The sequence below is a fragment of the Carcharodon carcharias genome, chromosome 11 (assembly GCF_017639515.1).
Source record: "Carcharodon carcharias isolate sCarCar2 chromosome 11, sCarCar2.pri, whole genome shotgun sequence".
Classification (NCBI taxonomy): domain Eukaryota; kingdom Metazoa; phylum Chordata; class Chondrichthyes; order Lamniformes; family Lamnidae; genus Carcharodon; species Carcharodon carcharias.
In genome coordinates, this window is record NC_054477.1 from 162582920 (window position 1) to 162601328 (window position 18409).

At 43.3% G+C, this 18409-nt stretch overlaps 1 protein-coding gene across 1 annotated transcript in view; it reads right to left on the bottom strand.

The window, feature by feature from the left end:
* The window catches only part of LOC121284062 (basic helix-loop-helix domain-containing protein USF3), a 43529-nt gene extending 25405 nt beyond the window's left edge, over positions 1-18124 (bottom strand). Inside the window, exon 1 of the mRNA XM_041199065.1 lies at positions 18010-18124. The gene's annotated coding sequence lies outside the window, so the exon portion shown is untranslated. The remainder of the gene's footprint in view (positions 1-18009) is intronic.
* Between the last annotated feature and the right edge of the window lie 285 nt (positions 18125-18409).

Sequence of the window (18409 nt, forward strand, 5' to 3'; positions counted from 1 at the left end):
TGAACATTTCTTCATTACTATCAACACAAGGTCAAAATTTGACTTTGCACAATCATTTCAATCCACATGATTCAATAAGGAGAAAGAGAGAAAAATGTGTACTTCTTGTCACCCACATAAAAACAGCGCAAAAATGAATTAATTGCTAACAACAAAAGTGCTGGTAAAAAAAGTGGTAGTGAGAGCAAGTTGAGCAGAAATGCTTGCCAGATTGTCAATTTCTTCAAAACACTGAAATCAGTACTAAATTATTTTATTACTTGTACTGAATAAATATCAGCCTGCTTCCTAATTAAATATCTCAACAATCTGGAACTATCACAAATATAAGGACACAGAGAACTACTAACAGGCACCATTTTCTGGAGCTAGCCTGAAAGCTTACTTCCACATGCTGCACATAGTGGAGTTTGAATTAGTGACCTCTAGGTATCAATCCAGGCCCATGACCATTATGACACTGTCCCCATATTAGTGCTATACAAGTTATGATCGATTGGCAGCTACATTATTGAGCCAGTCAGGATAATGCAGTTCTTGGTGTACAAATATAGTGTTTGTTGAGCGCACGGCCACATTGTGACAGCAGCTGTATCACTTGGAATAGGACAGCTCTCTAATTCAAAATGTTGCCAGCACTTTATTCTTGTCTGGAATAAAGATACCAATTTAAATTCCCTGTGGTACACTATGAAATTTTTCCTGACTTTTTGATTTTCAGGTAGATTTTGTGTTTGGAAGGCAAATTTTAGTGCCCAGAACCAGTATCAAACATTCCCAGGTTAGATTTAGTTCCATTTCTACCCCACAAGTGATGCACATCAGAAGAAGAATTCTCCCATTTAATACAGAGATGAGGAGGAATTTCTTCTCTCAGAGTTGTTTATCTGTGGAATTCTCTTCCTCAGAGAGTGGAGGCTGGGTCATTGAAAATATTCAGGGCTGAGTTAGACAGATTTTTGATCAAGGGTTATTAGGGGCGGACAAGAAAGTGGAGTTGAGGCCACAATCAGATCAGCCATGATCTTGTCAAATGGTGGAGCAGGCTCAAGGGGCCGAATGGCCTACTCCTGCTCCTAATGCTAACGTTATTATCAGGGAACATTCTTTAATCCATATGAATTGCCATTCCTACTCCAATGTTGCTTACGACCTTTGCATTATTGTTTGGGCCACTATTCCCAAGTGAATTATCAGAACTCTATAGCTCAAGTTGGTGAGATTGTCAATATAGTTCCAATACATTAGCTATTTTATTCGGTGCACTAGAATCCACTAACAATTCAGTTCAGATTGCCTGAGTTCAGTTTATACAGTTACTGAAAGCGAGTAAGGGAGACTTCCACCCCACCCCCTGCTCTTCTTTGAAAAGTACCATGGGATCTTTTAAAGATGGGATCCCAGTTTAATGCCCCATCCAATAAACAGCACCTCTGACAGTGCAGACTCCCTGCACTCTGAATGTCAGCCTGGATTATGGGCTCACACCTCTGGAAAGGGGTTTGAATCCATGACCTCCTGACTCAGAGGCAAATGTTAACACCAAGGCAAAGCAAACACTGGTGCACATAAGTAATCTGAACCAGCCATCTTTTACAACAATAGGGATAATATAAACGCAAGCTAGGGTGAGACCATACCATGCCCATTATATGTATGCACATTTACTACTTCAAAACACTCCGTCAACTTAAAGCAATAAAAACAGAATTCTGGAAACACTCAGCAGGTCGGGCAGCATCTGTGAAGTGGGAAACAGGGTTAATGTTTGAAGTCCGATAAGAGTCTTCTACAGAAGAGTTCCTATTGGAGTCGAAACATTAACTCTGTTTCTCTCTCTACAGATGCTGCCCGACCTGAGTATTTTTATGTCTAATCTCCAGTATTTTGCTTTTATTTTATTGTTTTAATACTCCACAGCAATCCTGTCTAAGTCATCATCTGCCATTTGTCCAATGACATGGCTTCGCACAAGACTCCAGCCTGCTTGTTGACAGAATGAAGCATCAAGATCAAAGTAACAATCAGAATCGTGCAGACACAGTGTCAAAAGAATACTTCTTCCTGCAGCTGCACAGCATTAAAGATATCCAGGAACTTTGAGTCAAATCTATAAATTGCAAACAATGGCATGTCAATATGTTGTTTGGATATGCCCATTCTTGCCTACAATCGACCACATTGCAAAATGGAGCTGGTTTCAAGATGCAAATCTAAAGGAAAGCAAGATCCCGTTTCAGAGCTGTTGGGAGCATGTCTGGTGCAGAAGTGTTGTTCCACTGCAAGGAGAGAGCAAATTACACAGCAGAGTCAACCTGAGTGATTTTCAAATGCCACATTATAGACTGATAGCAGAAGACAAGGGCTGGGAGGATGAGGAGGTAGCTCACCCTCTGAAAAGATACTGCAATAACTTGGGAAAAGAGAAAGGCACAAAACAGTGTATAGAAGAGAGAAGAGTTTGTCTTAAGCTCCTTTTCCCAAATGAAATATTGGAAAACAATATCTAAATCAGTAAAGCTTCAGGAACAACATACACATTCTCTTACTAGAATTGTTGCTCTCTGGCCAGTTCATATACTTCCCCATCTGGCATCTAATATGCCTCACTGCAAAAGCATCCAAACATTAGTATTAAGATATCACTGTACGAAGCCAAGCTAAAAAAACTGAGCTAACTCCTCAGCTCCCCACCTTTACAAGAGCAATTCTTGGACAGTTTCTAAAGAACATACATCTGAATTAGTACACATCCAAAAAGGGCCTGCTGTCTAAAAGGTGGGATCATTTCATACGTAGAACTGGCTGGCTGTCTTCTATCCATCCTCATTCGGAGGGTTGGCCACACTTTGAACAATCTCTCTCCAATCATTTCTAATCTCTGCTGCCCTCACTGCCTGTCTCACAGAGAGGTCAGTAAACAATTTTTATTTTTAAAATTAGATCAATGGAGTCGTGATTCGTTTAAAGCTTACCATTTGTTCCAGAATCATGTTACAGTTCTAATAGTAAAGTTTGAAAGATAATGAATGAAATATTCTATGTGATCTCGAAATGTGTCATAGCTGCATTAAAATACAAGATATTAACTGATACTGTCAGGAACACATCACTTAACATCCTTACTCCTGTCCAAAATTTATCCAATTGCTGTATTAATAATTTGACCATTTACAGTAACATATGAAATGGGTAATTCAAACAACTTACATTATTAGACTGTGAGAAAAAGTAGATAAATGTATCAGAGCACATCATCAGGGGAAAGGGTTAGGGTTTGGATTACGAACATGGATGATTTATTAAAAGTGATAAACCAGAATGAATAATAACTTGTATTGATATAATGCCTTCAACATAATAATATGTCCCAAGGCATTTCATAGGAGCATTATGAATCAAAATTTGACACCGAACCACTCAAGGCAATATGTGGGCAAATGGCCAAAAACTTGGTCAAAGAGATAAGCTGTAAGGAGCAGCTTAAAGGACGATAGAGAGGTGGAGTGTTTTACGGAAGGGAATTCCGGAGCGTAGCACCCAGGCAAGTGAAAACAAGGCCATCAGTGGTGGAGCAATTAAAATCAGGGATGCTCAATAGGCTAGAATTAGAGGAATTCAGGGTTCTTGCAGGGTTGTGGAAGTGGAAATTACAGACGTAGGGAGCAGCAAGGACACTTAGGTATTTAAAAACAAGGATGAGAATTATAAAAGTCAGGTATTGCTTGACTGGGAGCCTATGTAGGTCAGCAAGAACAAGGGTGATGGGCGAACAGGACTTGGTACGAGTAAGGAGACGGGAAGCAGAGTTTTGGATGATTTCAGGTTTACAAAGGGTCAAATGTGGGAGGCCAGCCAGGAGTGCATTGGAATAGTCAAATCTAGAGATAGCAAAGACATGAATGAGGGTTTAGAAGAGTTGAGGCAGGGGTGGAGGTGGGCGATGATATGGAGGTGGAAACAGGCAGTCTTAGTGACAGCACAGATATGTGGTTGGAAGCTCATCTCAGGGTCAAATATGATTCTGAGGTTAAGCCTCAGGCAGTTGCCAGGGAGGGGGAGAGTCGGTAGCTACAGAACAGAGTTCATAGAAAGAACATAAAATAACACTCTATTATGCTGGTACTAACTACAAATTATAATACTAACTACAAATCATATACCAAATAATTAATCCAGTCTGTAACCATGACTCTCAACTGCTCCCACACAGCATACACTGAGTGAATAAGTACACAACATAGATCACGCATATCTGCAGTCCCAACCTTCAACAGGTCAAGGCATACAAGTGGGCCTATACTGATACTAGTCACTGCTCTAACAACAGAATCAATGCTTGTGTCACTACTCTGCGAGCTACAAAGTCCCTGCTTTTGGATACAAAACAGTTGAAGTGGAACTCTATATACACTTAAGACCTAGAGAAAGTATTAAAAGCCTATTAGCTGAAAATAATTTCACACACTTGTAAAAGCAAAGAAAAACAGTAATTCACTCAAGAAAAGTTGCTCAGGGGTTGGTTTAATAAAGATCTGGATTACAAAATTCAGTAAAATTAAGTTATGTGGTGAAATCAGAGAAGATTATTTTGAATCATTCTTATTGAAACATATAAGATCCTGAGGGGACTCAATGGGATGGATACCAGGAGGATGTTTCCTCTTGTAGGTGAGACTAGAACTAGAGGACACAATTTAAGAATAAGAGGTCTCCCTTTTAGGATGGCGATGAGAATTTTTTTCTCTCAGAGGGTCGTTAGTCTGTGAAATCCTCTTTCCTAGAGAGTAGTGGAGGGTGGGTCACTGAATTTATTCAAGGCTGAGTTGGATAGATTTTTGATAGATGAGGGAGTCAAGGGTTATGACGAGTGGAGGTGGGGGTGCAGGCAGGAAAGCGGAGTTGAGACCACAATCAGGTCAGCCATGATCTTATCAAATGGCGGAGCAGGCTCAAAGGGCTGAATGGCTTACTTACAGAATCTTTACAGTGCAGGAGGTCATTCAGCCAATCAAGTCTGCACTGGCTCTCTGAAAGAGCATTCTACCTAGACCCACTCCCCTGTCTTATCCCCATAATCATACACATTCTATCTTTTAAGATAGCAATCCAATTTCCTCAAGTACCTCGATCGAAACATCCTCCACCACCCTTTCAGGAAGTTCATTCCAGACTCCAACCATCCTCTGGGTGAAAAAACTTTTCCTCACAGCACTATTACACCTTTTGCCAATTATTTTGAATGTGTGTCCTCAAATTCTTGATGCTTGTTTGAGTGGGAAGTTTCTCACTATTTACCCTGTCCATACCCCTCGGGACCTTGAATACCTCTATCAAGTCTTTTCTCAGCCTTCCTTTCTCCAACCTCTCCAATCTATCCTCATTAGCTATATTATAAAATTACCACATACAGATTAACACGTACCGCCCACAGCTGATGAATCTTGCTCCTCCATGTTGAACACCACTTGGAGGAGGAGCTAAGGGTGGAAAGAGTGCACAACACACTCTGGGTGGGGACTTCAATGTCCAACACCAAGAGTGGCTCAGTAGCACCACTACTAACCAAGCTGGCCGAGTCCTAAATGACATAGCTGCCAGACTGTCTGCGGCAGGTGGTGAGGGAACCAACAAGAGGGAAAAACATACTTGACCTCATCCTCACCGACCTGCCTGCCACAGATAAATCTGTCTATGACAGTGTTGGTAGAAGTGACCACTGCACAGACTTTGTAGAGATGAAGACCCATCTTCACATAATGCCACACAATACAATGGTGTGTATTCTCTATCAGTGCTAAATGGGATAGATTTTGAAAGATCTCGCAACTCAAGACTGGGCAACCATGAGGCACTGTGGGCCATCAGAGCGGCAGCAGAATTGTACTCGAACACAATCTGTAACCTCATGGCCCGGCATATCCCCCACTCTACTATTACTGCCAAGCCAGAGATCCACCCTGGTTCAATGAAGAGTGCAGGAAGGCATGCCAGGATCAGCACCAGGAACAGCTAAAAATGAGGTGTCAACCTGGTGAAGCTACAACATGGGACTACTCGCATGCCAAACTGCATAAGCAGCAAGTGATAGACAGAGCTAAGCAATTCCACAACCAACTGATCAGATCTAAGTTCTGCAGATCTGCCACATCCAACCGTTACTGGTGGTGGACAATTAAACAACTCACTGGAGGAGCCAGCTCCACAAATATCCCCATCCTCAATGATGGGGGAGCCCAGTATGTCAGTGCAAAAGATAAGGCTGAAGCATTTGCTACAATCTTCAGCCAGAAATGCTGAGCGAATGATCCACCTCGGCCTCCTCCAGAAGTCCCCAGCACCACAGGTGCCAGTCTTCAGCCAATTTGATTCACTCCACGTGATATTAAGAAGGGATACTGCAAAGACTATGGGCCCTGGCAATATTCCAGCAATAGTACTGAAGACTTGTGCTCCAGAGCTTACTGCGCCCGTAGCCAAGCTGGTCCAATGCAGCTACAACACTGGCATCTACCCAGCTATGTGGAAAATTTCCCAGGTATGTCCTGTACACAAAAAGCAGGACAAATCCAACCCGGCCAATTACTGCCCCATCAGTCTACTCTCCATCATCAGTAAAGTAATGGAAGGGGTCATCAACAGTGCTATCAAGTGGCACTTGCTTAGCAATAACCTGCTCACTGATGCCCAGTTTGGGTTCCGCCAAGGTCACAGCTCTTGACCACATTACATCCTTGGTTCAAACTTGGACAAAAAGGCTGAACTCCAGAAGGTGAGGAGAGAGTGACTGCCCTTGACATCAAGGCCACATTTGACCGAGTGTGGCATTAAGGAGACCAAGCAAAACCGGAGTCAATGGGAATCAGGGGGAAAACTTCACTGGTTGGAGTCTTACCTAGCACGAAGGAAAATGGTTGTGGTTGTTGGAGGTCAGAGATCTCAGCTCCAGGACATTATTGCAGGAGTTCCTTATGATAGTGCCCTAGGCCCAACCATCTTCAGCTGCTTCATTAATGACGTTCCTTCCCTAAGAAGTGGGGATGTTCGCTGATGTTTGCACAATGTTTAGCACCACTCGCAACTCCTCAAATACTGAAGCAGTCCACATCCAAATGCAACAAGACTTGGACAATATCCAGGCTTGGGCTGACAAGTGGCAAGAACATTCGCACCACACAAATGCCAGGTAATGACCATCTCCAACAAGAGAGAATCTAACCATCACCCCTTGACATTCAAATGCATTACCTGCGCTGAATTCCCCCACTATCAACATCCTGGGGGCATTACCATTGACCAGAAACTGAACTGCGCTAGCCATGTAAATACTGTGGCTACAAGAGCAGATCAGAGGCTAGGAATCCTGTGGCGAGTAACTCACCTCCTGAGTCCCCAAAGCCTGTCCACCATCTACAAGGCACAAGTCAGGAGAATGATGGAATACTCCCCACTTGCCTGGATGAGTGCAGCTCCAACAACACTCAAGAAACTTGACACCATCCAGGACAAAGCAGCCCACTTGATTGGCATCTCATCCACAAACATTCACTCCCTCCACCACCTGTGCACAATGGCAGCAGTGTGTACCATCTACAAGGTGCACTGCAGAAAACAAACCAAGGCTCCTTAGACAGCACCTTCTAAACCCACGATCACTACCACCTAGAAGGACAAGGGCAGCAGATACATGGGAACACCACTACCTGGAAGTTCCCCTCCAAGCCACTCACCATCCTGACTTGGAAATATATCGCCATTCCTTCACTGTCGCTGGGTCAAGGTTCTGGAACTCCCTCCCTAACAGCACTGTGGGTGTATCTACACCACATGGACTGCAGCGGTTCAAGAAGGCAGCTCACCACCCCCTTCTCAAGGGCAATTAGGGATGGGCAATAAATGCTGGCCTAGCCAGCAAAGCCCAAATCCCTTGAATGAATAATACAAAAAAAGTTCTTTATCCCTAGCATCATTCTTGTGAATCTCCTCTGTACTCTCTCCAATGCCTACACATCCTTCCTCAAATATGGTGCTCAGAACTGGGCGCAGTGCTCCAGATGAGGCCTCGTGTCTTATGCAAATTCAACATGACCTCTTTACCCTTGTACTCAGTGCCCCTATTAATAAAGCATAAGATACTATATGCTTTAGTAACTGCTCTAGCACATACCCTGCCATCTTCAATGACTTATGTACATATACACGGAGGTCTCTGTTCCTGCACCTCCTTTAGAGTTTCTCCCTTTATTTCATACTGTCTCTCCATATTCTTCCAGCCAAAATGAATCCCCTCACATTTCTCTGCATTGAACTTCATCTGTCGCTTGTCTGCCCAATCCACTATGTCTATGTCTTTTTGAAGTTCAAGACTATCCTCATTATAGTTGACATTTCCTCCAATCCTTGCAGCATCTACAAATTTTGAAATCATGCCACGATCACCATAGTCTAGGTCATTAATATATATCAGGAGGAGCAAAGGTACTAACACTGACCCCTGGAAAACTCCACTACAAAACTTCCTCCAATCCAAAAAATAACCATTTATCACTGCTGTCACCCAGCCAATTTTTTATCCAAGTGCCTACTTTCCCTTTTATTCCACGAGCTAAAATTTTGCTCATGTCTGTGTGGCACTGTATCAAATGCCTTTTGAAAATCCATATGCACCGCATCAACAGCATTTCCCTTGTCAGCCTTCTGTTACCTCCTGAAAAAACTCCAGCAAGTTAATTAAACGTGATTTTCTCTTGATGAATCCATGCTGGCTTCCCTTAATTATCCTAAATGACTATATCTCTAAGTGGCTATGATTTTGTTCCAAACTAGTTTCCTGATGTTTCCCAGCACTGAAGTCAAGCTGACTGCTCTGTAGTTGTCGGCTTTATCCTTGCACCCCTTTTTGAACATTTGTAATTCTCCAGCCCTCTGGCACCACCCTGTGTCTAAGGAAGACTGGAAGATTATCACTAGTGCCTCTGCAATTTCCATTCTCACTTTCCTCAGTATCCTTGGATGCATCTTATCCAGTCCTGGTACCTTAACTATTTTGAGTAAAGATAGCCTAACACCTCCTCCTTCTCAATTGTAAATTCTTCTCATGTACCAATTACCTCCTGTCTCCCCTCGGTCTGGTACCATCTTTTTCCTTTGTAAAAACAGATGCAAAGTACTCTAATACCTCCACTGTTTCTCCTGCCTCCACATGCAAGTCCCCTTTTTTATCAAAAACAGAAAATGCTGGAAAACTCAGCAGGCCTGACAGCATCTGTGGAGAGAAAAAACAGTTAACATTTAGAGTCCGTATGATTCTTCTTCAGAGCTCTGAACAGTCATACAGACTTGAAACATTAACTCTGTTTCTCTCTCCACAGATGCTGTCAGACCTGCTGAGTTTTTCCAGCACTTTCTGCTATTGTTTCTGATTCCCAGCATCCACAGTATTTTGCTTTTATCCCCTTATCCTTAATCAGTCCTACTCTTTCCTTTACCACCCTTTTATTATTTATATGCTTCAAGACCACCTTGGGATTCCCTTTTATGTTCGCTGCAAGTCTGTTTTCATGCTCTCTCCTTGCTTTTCTTATTAGTTTTCTGATCCTCCAGCCGTTGTGTATTCTCCGTTGTATTTTCTACATGACATCTGTCGTAAGCACATTACTTTCTTTTCATCTTCACCTCTATCTCTCACGTCATCCAGGGCGCTCTGGACTGATTTCTACAACTTTTCCCCTTGACATCGCCTGCAATACTGTTTCTTTGAAGGTTGCCCATTGTTCAGCCACCGCCTTTTCTGCCAACATTTGATTCTAACTCACTCGACTCAGATGCATTCTCACCCCATTGAAGTTGACTTTCACCTCAGTTAAATTTTCCTGCTCCGGATTGTTCCTTGCCCTTTTCCATGGCCAATCTACTCCTGCTCCTAAATCCTATGTTCCTAAAAGGAGACTGTTCTCATTACAGCATAGAAGGCCAAGGGGAGATTTAATAGCACTGTTCAAAATTACAAGAGGTAAAATACAAGAAACTGCTTCCTCTGTGGGTACACAGGTTTAAGATAATTGGCAAAAGAACCAGAGGGGAGAGGAGGAGACATGTTTAACACAGGGAGGTGTTATGATCTAGAATGCACTGCATGAAAGGGTGATGGAAGCAGATTCAATAGCAACTTTCAAAAGGCATTTGGATATATAGAGTGTATGCCATTCAGAGGTCAGCAAGGAACCTGGAGTCAAACTCCTGACACAGGGAACTAAAAAAAGCAACAGGCAGCCAGTGATCAAAGGCAAGTGTACAGAGGGAGAGCAGCTCAGATTACTTGAAGCCTTATCTGAAGACCAAAAATATCCAGTAAATAGTTTACCAAGTTCCTATCTCTATTCCTTGCTGGTGGTTACTGACAGAGCCGTAATACCAGCAGACCTACGTGTTGCAGGGTTAGCAGATGAATTTAAAGCCGTTTCTGGAATAAGCCGTTCTTCTAGAATGTTACCATTGGATTGCAGAAAAGTTACGGTGCAGAAAGAGATCATTCAGCCCATTGTGCCTGCACTGGCCAAAGAGAAAAAAGAAACTAGCCGCTCATTTTAATCCCACTTTCTAGCACCTGGTCCATAGCCTTGCAGGTTACAGCATTTCAGATGCAGATCCAGGTAGCTCTTCAATGAGTTGAGTGTTTCAGCCTCACCCACCAACTTAGGCAGTGAATTCCAGATGCCCACCACCTTCTGAGTGAAAAAGTTATTCCTCATGTCCCCTCTAATCCTTCTACCAATCACCTTAAATCTGTGCCCTCTGGTAATTGACCCCTCAGCTCGGGGAAACAAATCAACCCTATCTAGGCCCCTCATAATTTTGTACACCTCAATTAGGCCACCCCTTAACCTCCACTGTTCTAAGAAAAACAACCTCAGCCTATCCAATCTCTCTTCATAGCTGCAATTTGCACACCCTGGCAACATTTCTTGCAATCTCCTCTGTACTCTCTCCAGAGCAATTATGCACCTCCTGTAAAGTGGTGACCAGAACTGTACACAAAATTCCAGCTGTGGCCTAACCAGCGTTTTATACAGTTCCAGCATTAAATTCCTGCTTTTGTATTCAATACCTCGCCCAATAAAGGAATGCATTCCATATGCTTTCTTGTCTACCTGTCCTGCCAGTGATTGAAGCAGCATATAGTGTGTTGACTTTGCTGCCCTAAGTGCAGCCAGTTTCTGTATGAGGTTCACTCTCACCTTTACCTTGTGTCCAGTGATCTGGAAGGGTTGCCGGTAGATCGATGTACAGTCAAGAATGATACCAGAATATTTTGGCATTGCGTATTGGTTGAGTGGTCGGTCACAGAACTGGACAAAGTTCTTCCCTGGCCTTCAAGTTGTTCAGGTGGAAGACTGAAATGAAAGTTTTGGCAGTGTTTCGGTGCAAGTTCCATTTTCTGAAGTAGTCTTCCAGAGAACATAGATCTTCAGTGAGCGTTTTCTCAATGTCCTGAAGTTAAGGTGGTTGCAGTTTAAACAGATATCAGGCATGATATAACTGAATGACTGCACAGCTCTGAGGTCTCTTGCTGTTCTTAGAGATTCTTCCACAATGGAAAATCCGGATGGAAAAATTTAGCAGTTACACAAAGTGTCAATTTTCCAGCCATCTGTTTATCACGTATCTGTATTCATCTGCCCAGGCCCTAAGCTCTGGGGCTGTCACCTTCATCCTCTACATTTCTCTCTCCTCCTTTAAAACGTTCCTTAAAACCCACCTCTTGTGACCAAACGTTTGGTCACTTGTTCTAATATTGCATGTGATTTGTGTCAAATTTTGTTTGATAATGCACTTGTGAAGTGCCATGAGACATCTTACTACATTAAAGGTGCAATACAAAACAAGCTGCTGTTGCTGTCATCAATACATTAGCATGCACAAGGATATTAAAGATACAGATGAAATGTTGACAGGTTATTCTGTATATGGGATGGTGCAAAAACGTTATCTATCGGTGAGACATGCACTGCAACTCCCCCGAGAAAAACCTTATTGTACAATCTAACCGTATGGGTCCACTAAACATCTGCATTGGTCTTGCATAGATTTTACAGCACAGAAACAGACCATTCGGGCCAAATGGTTCACGCTGGTGTTTATGCTCCAAATGAGCCTCCTCCTACCCCTTGTCATCTCACCCTATCAGCATATACCCTTTCACCCTCATCCACTTATCAAGCTTCTCATTAAATACCTCAAGTAGAATCGAAGTAACAAAGCAGACATCTGAGTGAGGGATACAGCTAGTCTGCACAGGGCTAAAGCAGGTGCACAGTGTGTACCTTGCTCCTCGTTAGAACCATAAAAACACAACACAAGGAGGGCAGTAATAAGTATACTGGAAATTGGTGAGTATTTCTAGTCTTTAAAGTAAAAGTAAGGTCCTAAAGTTTGTATTTCAATCTCTAGTCTTTTTTTTTTCTCTCTTCTAAAAATAGCTTGTTAATTATAAGATCGATACTGGTGTAAAAAAAATTAATTACAATAAAGTGTAAAGAGCAGGGATGTTAGAGTAATTAATTAACAAATTAAATACTATAGCTATGGCAGGATAGGTGACGTGTTGCTGCTGCAGCATGTGGGGTCGCTGCAGGACACCAAGGTGATCCAGGACAAACATCTGTAGTAAGTGTTTGCAGCTTGTGGAACTTCGGATCTGAGTCGAGGAGCTGGAGTCCGAGCTGCAGACATTGCGCCATATCAGGAAGGGGGAAAGCTACCTGGACACTTTGCTCCAGGAGGCGGTTACACTCGTCAGTTTAGGTCATTCAAATTTGGCCTGTGATCAGGGACAGGAGGGTGTGACTGCAGGCGAAGCAGGTATGGGGACCCAGGCGGCACCGTTCGAGGAGCCTTGGCCCCTGCAACTGTCCAACACTTACAAGGTTCTAGCAAGCTGTGTGCACAAAAGCGGGGACTGAAGGGAGGATGAGCGAACAGCCCACAGCACCGTGGTACAGGGAGACACCCAAGTGGGGGGGGTGCGGAAATAGTGGTAGGGGACAGTTTAATTAGGGGGATAGATACGGTTGTCTGCAGCCATGAGCATGAGTCCCGAAGGCTATGTTGCCTGCCCGGTGCTAGGGTTAAGGACATCTCCTCAGGGCTGCAGGGGAACTCGGAGTGGGAGCAGAGGAATCCAGTTGTCATCCATGTTGATACCAATGACATTGATAGGACTAGAAAGGAGGTTCTGCTGAAAGAATTTGAACAGTTCGAAGCTAAAATAAAAAGCAGAACCTCAAGGTAATAATCTCAAGCTTACTACCTGAGCCACAGGCAAGCTGGCATAGGTTGAATAAAGTCAAGGAGTTAAATGCGGGGCTCAGAGATTGGTGTGGGAGGAATGGGGCACTGGCACCAGTACTGGGATAGAAGGGAGATGTTCCAGTGTGACAGGCTTCACTTGAACCTTGCTGGGACCAGTGTCCTGGCAAATCAAACAACTAGGGCTGTAAGAGAGGGCTTTAAACTAAAAAAAAAGGGGGGTGCAGGGGTTATGGAGAGGGGATCTGTAGACTAACAAAGCAAAACGGTATGGCAGCCTTGCAAGCACCCATTTAGGTACTGATACCCAGAGTGTGACATGAAGGGACAGAGTGTACAAACATAAACAAGCAGCAATTAGGGTCAAAGGGGGGAAAAAATAGTAAAAAAGGTAAAATTAACGGCTCTCTACTTAAATGCACTTAGTATTCGGAACAAAATAAATGAATTAATGGCATAAATAGAGGTTAATGGGTATGATCTTATAGCCATTATGGTTACAAGTAAAGCTGGGAACTAAATATTCAGGGTTATGTGACTATTTGAAAGGACAGGCAGGAAGGAAAGAGTGGTGAGGTAGCTTTGTTAGCATGAGATAGCAAGAAATGATCTTGGATCGGAAAATGCAGAATCCATATGGCTGGAGGTAAGAAATAACAAAGGGAAGACGATACTAGTGGGAGTCTATAGGCCCTCTAACAGTAGCAATATTGTAGGACAGAGAATAAATAGGAGATAAGGAGGGCATGTAAAAAAGGCAGTACATTAATCATGGGTGACTTTAATCTTAATGTAGATTGGGAAAATCAAATTGGTAGAGGTAGGCACAAGCTGGAATTCATAGAGTGTATTCAGGGCAGTTTCCTAGAACAATATGTTGTGGATTCAACCAGGGAATCAGGCTATTTTGGATCTAGTAATGTGTAATGAGGCAGGTTTAATAAATGAGCTCAAAGTAAAAAATCCCCTAGGAAAGTGTGACCATAATATGGCAGAATTTAGCATTCAGTTTGAGAGTGAGATACTTGGGTGAGAAACAACTGTGCTAAACTTAAATAAGGGCAGCTACAAAGGAATAAGGGCAGAGTTGGCTGGAGTGGACTGGGAAAGGAGTTTAGCAGAAAAGACAGTTGATGAACAATGGCAGATGTTTAAGAAAATAGTTCATGACTCTCAGCAAAGATATATCCCATTGAGGAAGAAGGATTCAAGGAAGGGGATAAACCAACCATGGTTAACCAAATAAGTTGAGGACAGCACTAAATAAAGAAAAAACATACAATGTGGCAAAGATAAATGATAAGACAGAGGATTGGGAAAGTTTTAAAAACCAACAAAAGATGACCAAAAAAATAAATTTTGAGGGTAAACTAGCAAGTAATATAAAAACAGACACAGTAAGAGCTTCTTCAAAGGTATAAAAAGGAAGAGAAAGGCCAAAGTGAACATAGGCCCCTTAGAGAAAGAGGTTGGGAAAATATTAATGGGGAACCAGGATATGGCAGAGGAGTTGAATAAATATTTTGCATCAGTCTTCACGGTAGAAGACGCTAATAGCATTCCAAAAATGCTAAATAATCAAGGGACAAAAGTTGGGGGGAGGGGTGGAGAAAATAAATGCAATAACTAGAGAAAAAGTACTAGGGAAACTAATGGGGCTAAAGGCTGGTAAGTCCCCTAGATCTGATGGGTTGCTTCCTAGGATATTTAAGGAAGTAGCAACAGGGATAGTGGATGCACTGGTGGTAATCTTCCAAGAATCATGAGATTCTGGAAAAGTCCCAGAGGATTGGAAAACTGCCAATGAAACACCCTTATTCAAAGAGGGAGGGAGACAAAAACAGGCCAATTAGCTTGACATCTGTCATTGGGAAAATGTTAACAAGTTTATAAAGGAAGTAATAGCAGAGCATTTAGAAATGCATAATATAATCAAACAGAGTCAGCATGGCTTCATGAAGGGGAAATCATGCCTGACAAATTTATTAGAATTCTTTGAGGAGGTAACTAGCAGGATAGATCAAGAGGAACCAGTAGATGTAATATATTTTGATTTCCAAAAGGCGTTCGATAAGGTACCGCACATAAGGCTACTTAATAAGATAAGAGCCCATGGTGTTGGGGGTAGGATATTAGCATGGATAGAGGATTGGCTAACTTATAGAAGACAAAGAGTTGGGATAAGGGGAGCATTTTCAAGATGGCAACATGTAACTAGTGGAGTGCCATAGGGATCAGTGCTGGGGCCACAATTATTTACAATATATATTAATGACTTAGATGAGGGAAGTGAATGTACTATCACCAAGTATGTAGATGACACAAAAATAGGTGGGAAGGCAAGTGGTGAGGATGACACAGAGTCTACAGAGGGATATAGACAGGTTAAGTGAGTGGGCAAAAACTTGGCAGATGGAATATAACGTGGGAAAATGTGAAGTTATGCACTTTGGCAGGAAGAATAGGGAAGCTGAATATTATTTAAATAGAGAAAGACTGCAGAAAGCTGCAGCTCAGAGGGATTTGGGGGTCCTTGTGCATGAATCACAAAAAGCTAGCGCATAAGTTCAGCAGGTAATAGGGAAGGCAAATGGAATATTGGCCTTTATTTCAAGGGGAATTCTTGCTAAAACTATACAAGGTATGAGTTAGACCTCACCTAGAATACTGTGAATATCTAAGGAAAAATATACTGGCATTGGAGGTAGCCCAGAGAAGGTTCACTAGGTTGATCCTGGGGATGGAGGGATTTTCTTATGAGGAGAAGTTGAGTAGGTTGGGCCTGTACTCATTGGAGTTTAGAAGAATCAGAGGCGACCTTATTAAAACATATAAAATTCCTAGGGGGCTTGACAGGGTAGATGCTGAGAGGTTGTTTCCCCTTGTGGAGAGTATAGGACCAGAGGGCATAATCTTAGAGTAAGGGGTCACCCATTTAAGGCAGAGATGAAGAGGAATTTTTTTCTCTCAGAGGGTAATCAATCTGTGGAATTCTTTACCACAGAGGGCTGTAGAGACTGGGTCATTAGTATATTCAAGGCTGAGATAGACAGATTTTTAATCAGTAAGGGTTCTGAGGAAAAAGCAGGAAAGTGGAGTTGAGGATTATCAGATCAGCCATGATTGCATTTGTATGGCACAGCAGACTCAATGGGCTGAATGGCCTACTTCTGCTCCTACATCTTATGGAAATGCACAAGACCCCACAATTTTGGAGATGCATAATGGCCAGTCAAAAAAAACTTGCATTTATAAAGCACCTGTAGCACAGTAAAATGTTCCAATTCATTTCACAGAAGCATTATGTAACAAAATCTGACACTGAGCACGTAAGGTGATGTTAGGACAGGTGACCAAAAGCTTGATCAAACAGTTGGGTTTTAAGAAGTGTCTTACAGGGAGAGAGAGACAGACGGAGAGGTTTAGGGAGGAAATTCCAGAGCTCAGAGACCAGGCAACTGGAGGCACGGCCGCCAACGATGGAATGATGGAAACCAAGTAGAATCAACGAAGAGAAAACAGATAGAAAATAAAGACTTGCATTTCAACAGAGCATTTCAGGATTTCCCAAATACATTACAGCCAATGAAGTACTCTTGAATTGTAGTCACTATTGTAATTTAGGAAACACAGCAATTTTCACACAAAGCAAGATCCCACAAACAGCAATGCGATAATGACCAGATAATCTGTTTGTTTCAGTAAGATAAAAGCAAAAAACTGCAGATGCTGGAAATCCAAAACAAAAATAAAAATAACTGGAAAACCTCAGCAGGTCTGGCAGCATCTGCGGAGAGGAACACAGTTAATGTTTCGAGTCCATATGACTCTACAACAGAACTGTAGAGTCGTACGGACTCGAAACGTTAACTGTGCTCCTCTCCGCAGAAGCTGCCAGACCTGCTGAGTTTTTCCAGGTATTTTTATTTTTGTTTGTTTCAGTGCTGTTCCTTTATTCCTTCTTTGGGATGTGGGCATCGCTGGCAAGGCCAGCATTTGTTGCCTACAAATAATTGCCTTTGAACAGACTGGCTTGTCACACCATTGCAGAGGGCAGTTAAGAGTTAACCACATTGCTGTGGATCTGGTGTTGCAAGTAGGCCAGGCCAGGTAAGGATGAACCAGATGGGTTCTTACGACAGTCAACAATGGCTTCATGTTTACTATTACTGAGGCTAGCTTTCCAATTCCAGATTATTACTTGAATTCAAATTCCACCAACTGCCATGGTGGGATTTGAACCTTTGTCCCCAGAACATTAGCCTGGGCTTCTGGGTTACTAGTGACATTACCAATATGCCACATCTTCAACTAAACATAATCCTCTGCCCCTCTTCCAATTGTGCCATTGGATCTTTTACAGCCACCCAAGAGGGTGGCCAAAGCTCAGTTTAACATGTTGGCTGAAAGACAGCATCGCTGACAGTGCAGCACTCCTTCTGTATAGCACTGGCCTGGGTTTTGAGCTCACATTTCTGGAGTGGAGTATGAACCCACAACCTTCTAACTCAGAGATGAGTCACCCATTGAAGCACGTCCAAAACCCGGTTAGCATTCCAGGCGGGTAACCGAGAACCAGGAACGGCGGCAGGCGTGCCAGCACAGGGGGTGGGGGGGGGGGGGGGGGGGGGGGGAGAGGGCATCTCGACTCCACAGCCGCACAAACCCCAAACCGAACCCTCGCCAAAGGCCCAACCTTACCTCAGGGTCCGGGTCAGGAAGGAATCCACTGCTGCGGCCTCCCGCACAGTCCTGGCAGTCGGTGCCCACATTGCCCACCGCCCCACGTTCCTCACTCACATCCTTTTGGCAGGGGTGGGGTGGGGTGGGGAGGGGGGGGGTGTTGGTGTAAAGTGGGGGTTTAGAGTGTAGGGCTGGTTGGGCCAGGATCCTGAGCTCTCAGCCTCCAGTAAACCATCTGCTGGGTGTGGGGGGGGTGGGGGGGGGGGGGTGAATAGCAGGCCCTCTCCCTCCCTTTCTACCTCCCTCCACAAAGGCAGCTTCAGGCCTCAGGGCCTGGGGGTTAGGCTGGTGGGGGGGGGGGGGGGGGGGAAGTGGGGTTAAACCCCTACTCCCCTCCTCTCAGACACTCGCTCCCAAA